A 7,959-nucleotide genomic window follows, 5' to 3' on the forward strand; every position below is an offset into this window, starting at 1 on the left:
AAATTTGCCTTCGGGGAGGACTTGTTTAAGGAAACCAACCCGCATCTGGGTTACATGGAGAGGAAAACCACGGTCAGCCTGGCGACAAACGGACTTATAATTAGAGAACACAAAACAAAACAAAGACAATAATGTGCACTGGAGCTGGTACAGACTCTAACCTATGACCCGTCTACCACTGAGAATATTTTACGTCAGGACTGTGGTCAGTGCGAACCGGCTGTGAAATACGAATCTCAGCTATCGCTGGGATACGAACCCGGGGCACTTCATTGGGAGGTGAGCGCTCTATTCCCAGACAGCTTGCCGTCAGTGAATCGTGAATCTTTGCAATTGCTTAGGGAAGAACCGTGATGGCTCAGGGGATAGAGCGTTCGCCTTCCAATAAAGCGAACCGGGTTCGAATCCCAGTCGATACGAATTCCGCATCCGGCTTGCACCGACCACAGTGCTGACGTGAAATATCCTCAGTGGTAGACGGATCATGGGTTGGAGTCCCCTTGCCGTCAGGCTAACTGTGGGAGGTTCTCGAGGTCTTCCTCACCTTGTAACACAAATGCGGGTTAGCTCCATCAAAAAGTCCTCCACGATGGCAAATTTCTCCTAATACTCCAGGAGTTCCCTTGTCTTCTGGATTGGGTTCAAAATTACCAGGCTACGAAGTGGATGATTTATAGTAATAAGCTTACAAAAATATGTCGGCTATTCATAACCGTTTATAAAATCCGTTTACTACACGTCCTCACCGTTTCGTTCAGACAAAAAAAAAACTTTATGCTAGCCAAACTAAATTTGTGCAATACGATTTGTGTTTAATTTTTATGCACAAATGGCCTAGTCGGCTTCTTAAGTAGATAAAAAGTATTAAAAATGTACTCGAAAACTAGTTAATAATTTCTTCAATTCACTTACATTTTTTTATGAAAATGTCGAAATCCATTAGTTTTTGCCTTGACCAAAGGATAATGTTCGCCAAGGTTTTTGCTATTACTTATTCTACCAAACATATCTACAACAGCAAATAAAGTCTCCTATAAAAAATAAATAAAAAGTAGAGATGTTGTTTGCTTCACCCTCGGTTCCTTTGTGTAAGTGGTCGCCCACCCGCATGCTTGATTTCGGTGTTTTACTGGGAACCGTGTCTTAACGATCAGTCCACTGCAGGGCTATTTACTATCTGAGCATATAAATAATTTAAAACCGTCTAATGTGATCTAGATAAATTAAAATTCTTGTTAAAATTTAAATATTTGTCAACTTTATATATAAATTAACTACTATGAACTAATTTTTTATGGGTATTTGTGAATCTTATTAACGAAATTATTCCACTTTGCGTAAACGATGCAAATAGGTAAAGCTGTTGCAATATTTTGAAGAAAAGTAATCAGATTTTTATTGTTTATTTATTTTAATACAGTCGAAACAATTATTTAATTGAAAATTAAGGCATACGAAAGAATACAATGCGGATAATATTTTATAAAATTCTCATTTAAAAATTTTAACAATTTTGTAAGTTAAATACTAAATTTAGAAAACTACCAAGAAAAAATTTTTCTCTTTTCAAAACTAAAAAATTTAAATCATGAAATTTGAATTCTGATATCTTCGTATGTTTTTTTTCTTTTTTTTTTCGAAATTTAAGAATTTGTTGCAACCTCTTAAATATATTTTCAGAACATACAGAAAAATAAATTGAAAATCCAAATAAACAAAAAATGATACCAAAAAAGATATCTGAGCTTCGTTTTAATTTTTACACATCGCATAAAAATAGCGTTAACTACTTCCTAGAACACCTTTTTCTGACACATTTTTCATTTTTTTAAAAAAATATGCATATAAAAAACTTATTCGAGAATCAAGCCTCTTTTGGTGGCCTTAGGTGGCATTTATCTTGTCAACCTAGAGACAGTTAACTGTCAAGAATAAGCGACCGCGAAGAACGAAACGAAAAACGACAGGCTATGTTCTGCTGACTGAATTTCCCAGTGATCCCGCCAGAACATTTCACCAAATGCATCTGCTGAGGCTATAGAACAAGGGTGACATCTTGATTGCAACTTACCGCTTTTACGAACAAACACGGTCGACGCTTGACATAAAGAATTGAACTTTTTTGCACCGATATTTAAATGTGGTTATGAGACCATGAAGAAAGGAAACGGTTATTGTAGTTCATTTTCTTCAAACGGATTCTATGGTCTGATTTAATCGAACGATAAAAATATGCGATTCTCATTATAGAACTCTGAACTCAGATTAGAGATGACCATGGAACTACCTGATTGGTCAGCATTTTCACAAAAGAATAAAAAGGACATTATTGATTAATGATAATAAAATACTTTATTGATTATTTTATTTATGATGAGAAAGATTTTTTTTTAAAAGCAAAACAGACAAATTATTGAAAATAACTGATTGAGTGCTAACGGAAATAGAAAAGGAATTGCATAAGCAGTTAAGAAAATCAATAACAATTGCAAATTGAGGTAAAATCTGAAATCATTAATAATTGGAGGTAATTTCTTGTTTTTTTTTTTTTTTCCAGCAACCGTTACAAAGAATCAATGGTAAACACTGATGCGGAAAAAAAAATTCCTGTGTAATATATTGAAATTTTTATATTTCTAAAGGTTTGATATTGCCTCATCTTCTAAAAATGGCGATTATTTCAACAAAAAATATCAATCCATCTCTTACAATATATCCTCTAACAATATCTATATAACAATAGAAACTTAAATTATAAAAAAAAAAAATAAAAAAAATAAAAATGAAGCAGCCTACCTATCTAGTTCAACTTTAAGAAAAGAAAATCTCGTACTTAAAGTGCATGTTAAATTTTGTAACGCAATAAACATTGAAGTTTCCTTTTTTATTACATAAATGAAAATCTTTTAGCAATTTAATAAATGAAATGTAATAAACGAAAATATTTTTTTTATTCATCACATTTTTAAAAGAAATAGCTATGAATGACACGAAGAAATACTTTTTATCTGTGGGAACACTTCGATTATAGATAGGAATAGGAAATATATTCTTTTTTGTCACGATTAAAATTTTGTAGGCATGTATATGTTTAGGATAAATTCAAGAAAAGGTATTACATATTTATTAAACTGTTCATAATATGGTTTTGATTTCATTTGACTTGGTTTTATCATAGGAACTGAAACTTTGACTGCACAACAATGTACTATACTTTTTTATCCATAAAAGCTTTTATAATATCTGATTTATTCGACATAGATGAGTTTTAAATCGATTTAGAGTAAAAAAATACATCGAACAAATATGTCACTTGTCTAGATAGCTAAGTATAAGTTCCATCTGTCCCTCTTTGCAAGTTCTGACATCGCGAAAACCTTCATCTTCAGATGTTCCTATTAATCTTTAATCACATTTTTTAAAACAATTCACAGCTTCCTCATAACTCTTTTGGTATTTAATAAATCAGGTGAGGGCCTAAAAAATTTAGGGCCATATTATAGAAAAGCTGAATCAGTAACCTATCTATACTTAAGGCTTCTTATCCAATATCATCTTTGTCTAGTTTAGGCGAAGGCAGTTAAAAACCTTGAAAGTTCTGCAAATTTCAGTTTCTTAGTACTTAAGGTCAGGACACATATACAAAACACATATGTTAATGTTTTTAGGTACTACTCATTTATATGTATTGTACAGAAATATATATTTTTGTACTTCACTGTTGGTGCAACTAGTTTTTACGGTCAAAGTCTATGAAAGTAGCAGTTTTTTTTCTTGTTTTTTTTCCGATGATTTTTTAACTTTGGACACATAGATTCACTTAAAAGCATTTATGTTTTAATAATTAGTTTGAACGCAGTAGAACATAAAATAACGGTCAGTGTCTATCGTATAACTGTGTGTGTGTGTGTTTTTTTTTTTTTTTTTTTTTTTTTTTGACTTTCAGGAAATCTACAGTTTTAACCCCAAAACTTCAACAACAAAAAGAAGAAGAAAAGCGTGTTTAATGTGATATCTGCATGTGACGATGTGCGGGTATCTCGATCCTGATTGGCTGTTGTAAGTGGCATTTGCTTACGTTTCAGCAACTGTTCTTTCCATTCTATTTCGAGTAAGCCAATCCCGTCAAGTATCGATTCTCTGAAGCGATACATTCGATATTCTTTCAGAAAGACTTTTTTTTCACTATATATTTCTTACATAAAAACAGGCATGAAACCATGTGGAACATAAACTAAACCAATAATGCTTCGAAGTCACACAATGTAAAAATTTATCACGGTTACAATAAAATACTTAAACAGATAATAAATCTAAGTTAAGTAACGCGAAATAATTATATTTCAACAAATTTGATGCGCGATAGGGCGCTGTTTTAAATTAGCTTCACGTGAATTAACCTTCGAAATTTTGTGGAGAAACTTAGCTCAACTTTAACAAGCCATTTTGCCTATAAACGATCAGCTGGCAATGACGTCATAGGTCAAATGTGTGGGTACGTGCTATCTTTTTCTTCTTGAAATGCAAGTACCCTATTGTTTCCTATAAAGAACTTATCCTGAAAATTTCAACAAAATAAAAAATCGCATGTATCCAACCCTGTCTGACTGATTAGGAAATCCATTGCGATCCTGGGGTCACATTTCGATTTCTAAATGAAATTGACCCTTGCAAGACGAACCCATATGGGCACGGCCGGATTATCCTATAGGCACACTAGGCACGTGCCTAGGGCCTACGAAATTCAGGGGCCTACGAAAAACTTGGGAGAAAAAAATTTATTGACCAAAATAATTTAGCTTTAAAAACAACAAGTGTATTTTGCACAAAATTATGAAGATACAAATAAAAATATAATATTTTTCGGTAATAAATTATTTTGCAGAATCTTATGATCTAATATATTACTTTTTTGCGATTTTTGGATTCAACGAAATCTTGTATTATGCTGTCGAATTCCAAACTACGCAAAATGTCGTATTCAATAGACATAAGTGCGAGAGATGCCAAACGATCTTGATTCATTGTTGAACGTAAATAATTTTTTATAAATTTTAATCTGGAGAAAGATCTTTCTCCTTCTGCATTTGATCCAAGAATCGACAAATATATTCTTAATGCAATGTGAACGTTAGGAAAAGTATTCACAAGTTTATCTTTAATTTGAGCCTTCAACATTTCTTGTGCAGATTTATGCTCATACAAATTTGAAAATAGTAAAAATTCATCTACAAAGTTTTCCTCTAAATCGGAAGAGTAAATTTGCACCAAAAATGGTATTATCGATATCAACTGCAATATCGGCAGTATGTCGGTATTGCAGATAAAGTTAGATAAACAAATTCGTAAATTAAAACCCATATTAATAAAAATGTAAAAAAAAAAATATGCAAGAAAATTTTAGCGGGGAAAGAGGGGAGGAATGGGGGGGGGGCAAAAACGGCTATGCCTAGGGCCTACGAAAGGTATAATCCGGCTCTGTGCCTAGGGCCTACGAAAGGTATAATCCGGCCCTGCATATGGGTTTAGTATTTGATGAGTCTGCAATAACAATTTATTTGACAAAGCTATTAAAATTTTCATCAATAAAAAGTGACACGCAAATAAATAATAATAAATAAATAACTAAAAAGAAAACGGGAGCTCCGTATTTTGGTCGCATTATAATATATGACATTTCCATCACATACTATAGAGAATTTTCTAAAAAGATTTGTAATTCTACAAGATAAACATTAACAACTCTTCCGTCAGTATTAATCATTATAATGTAAAGCTTTTTTTTTAAGGAAACGATTAAAAAAAACTTTGCACTATAACGATTAGCATTACAGTGAAAAGAAATCTCGCATAAAAATATCCGACGATCAAAATGTTAACCATAAACTTTATTTACTTATCTTCAATTGATCTTGGTAGAACGAGAAAATAAACCTGACCCACAGTAATGAGATTTTGTGCAAAGAATTATAAAGGATTTACTGATTTCTATCAGTAAATCTTTTAATGAATGCACATTCGTTCGAGACTTTTTACCACCAACAAATAGTTGCTTTTTCGCCAGGAAACCGTAACCTACATTTTATTATTATCGGAAAGGTGACTATACTCATTTTAATCTTAAAAAAAAACTTATTTTCGAGACTTGCTTCATTTCGAAAAGATTTTCTTCAAAAATAAGAATTATCTACACCAACGGTTCCCATTTTGAACCGTAGGTAGCCAACCATCTTTCTGCGGAACACCGATTTTATTTTATAAACGAAGTATGTAAAGACAATTGTGAATGTATTAACAAGTAAAATACTACTTTATCTTGAAAATTTTTAAAACGAGAAATTTTCCCCACCCGGCCACAGTGCTGATATAAAATATCCTCGGTGGCAGACGGATCACGGGTTAGAGTCCATTGCATTCAGGCCGACCGTGAGAGGTTTTCCTCTCCATGTAACGCAAATGCGAGGTAGATTCATCAAAAAGCTTTACATGAAGGCTAATTTCTCCCAATTGATCCAAGAGTGCCCTTGCCTTCTGAAATGGGTTCAAAATTACAAGGCTGTGGAATCGAGCATCAGTAGGCGTGAACTCAAAATAGGGTCGGCTGTTCAACGACGGTTATAAAATAAGCGAATGTCAAACCACGGTGGTTTACGGAATAGAGAGTTCGTTTCCCAAAGAAGTGAGCTAGGTTCGAATCCCAGCGGTGGAATTAAGTTCGCTTTCCGCTTGCACCCACCACAAAACTGACGTAAAATATCCTCAGTGGTAGACGGGTCAAGAGTTCCCTTATCGTCAAGCTGACCGTGGGAGGTTCTCCATGAAGCGCAAATGCGGGTTAGTTCTATCAAAAAGTCCTCCACAAAGGCAACATTTCTCCCAGTACTTGATCCAGGTGTTCCCTTGTCTTCTGTGTTGGGTTTACAATTACAAGGTCCCGCAGTGGACTGATCGTTAAGACACGGTTCCCAGCAGATCACCGAAGTCAAGCATCACTGGCTACGGTCAGTGTGCGTGTGGGTGACCACTTGGATCAGTCTGCGTAGGGACCGAGGGTGTGCGGTATTGGTCCTCGTTAAACTGTTCTACAGTAAAGTGCTCGACTTCGCGTGCAGGTCGTCGGGCTACCGAAGCGGGGGTGCCATCCCCTCTGCAGAGGATCAAAATTGTGATGGCATGTCTTCGGATCATCTTCAGGGGTGTTTCCCAGACCGTCGCCTATAGCCCATTGTGCAGCTCTAGTACGACGTAAATTAACTACAATTACAAGACTACGGGGTTGAACATTCACAGTCGTAAACCATGGTTACAAAATAAAATAAAAGATTTTTTATTTATCATTAATCTTAAGTTATGTTGGACAGTTGAAGTGCTGGAGTAGAATCTAGTCTAGTTATGAGTTTGTTTATAGCGTATATATACATAAGCTGAAAATGAATGAAATAAACCAAATTATTTATTTTCGTTGACATTATATAACTAAAGATTACTGCAATAAACATTTAAAACGGTTATTAGGGAAGCATTTTTCCTCAATTTTCAAAATTCAGTATATTTTAAGTATAATAAAGACGCTAGCTCACTCATGATGATATCGTATTCAATAATTATCGTTCTATTAGCGTATATTCGATATTTATCGCAATATTTAAAAAAAAAAAAAAACGGTATTTCACGATACATCAATTTAGTATCAGTGTTTTAGATGCTAAGGAAAACTGTCCTTTCTGTTCCTGAGAAAATAGATTAAATTATACGCTTTTCTCTAAGATCAACGACGAACTTTCAGTTCGTTACAGTTACAATTGTTGTGATGTCAGCGGACCGACGTTATTATTAACAAATCAATGAGGACTGTCTTTAGTTGCGGAACAGCGGCGCTGCCTCACCGATCCAGAGAGTGTCTCAACTAATTGATGCTTGTTGCTACTCTTCTGTTACCTAATTGCAAGAATGTTATTT

This window comes from Parasteatoda tepidariorum, chromosome 1 (genome assembly GCF_982258835.1).
Source record: "Parasteatoda tepidariorum strain Cologne lab strain chromosome 1, Ptep-v5.0, whole genome shotgun sequence".
In the NCBI taxonomy this organism is placed as follows: Eukaryota; Metazoa; Arthropoda; class Arachnida; order Araneae; family Theridiidae; genus Parasteatoda; species Parasteatoda tepidariorum.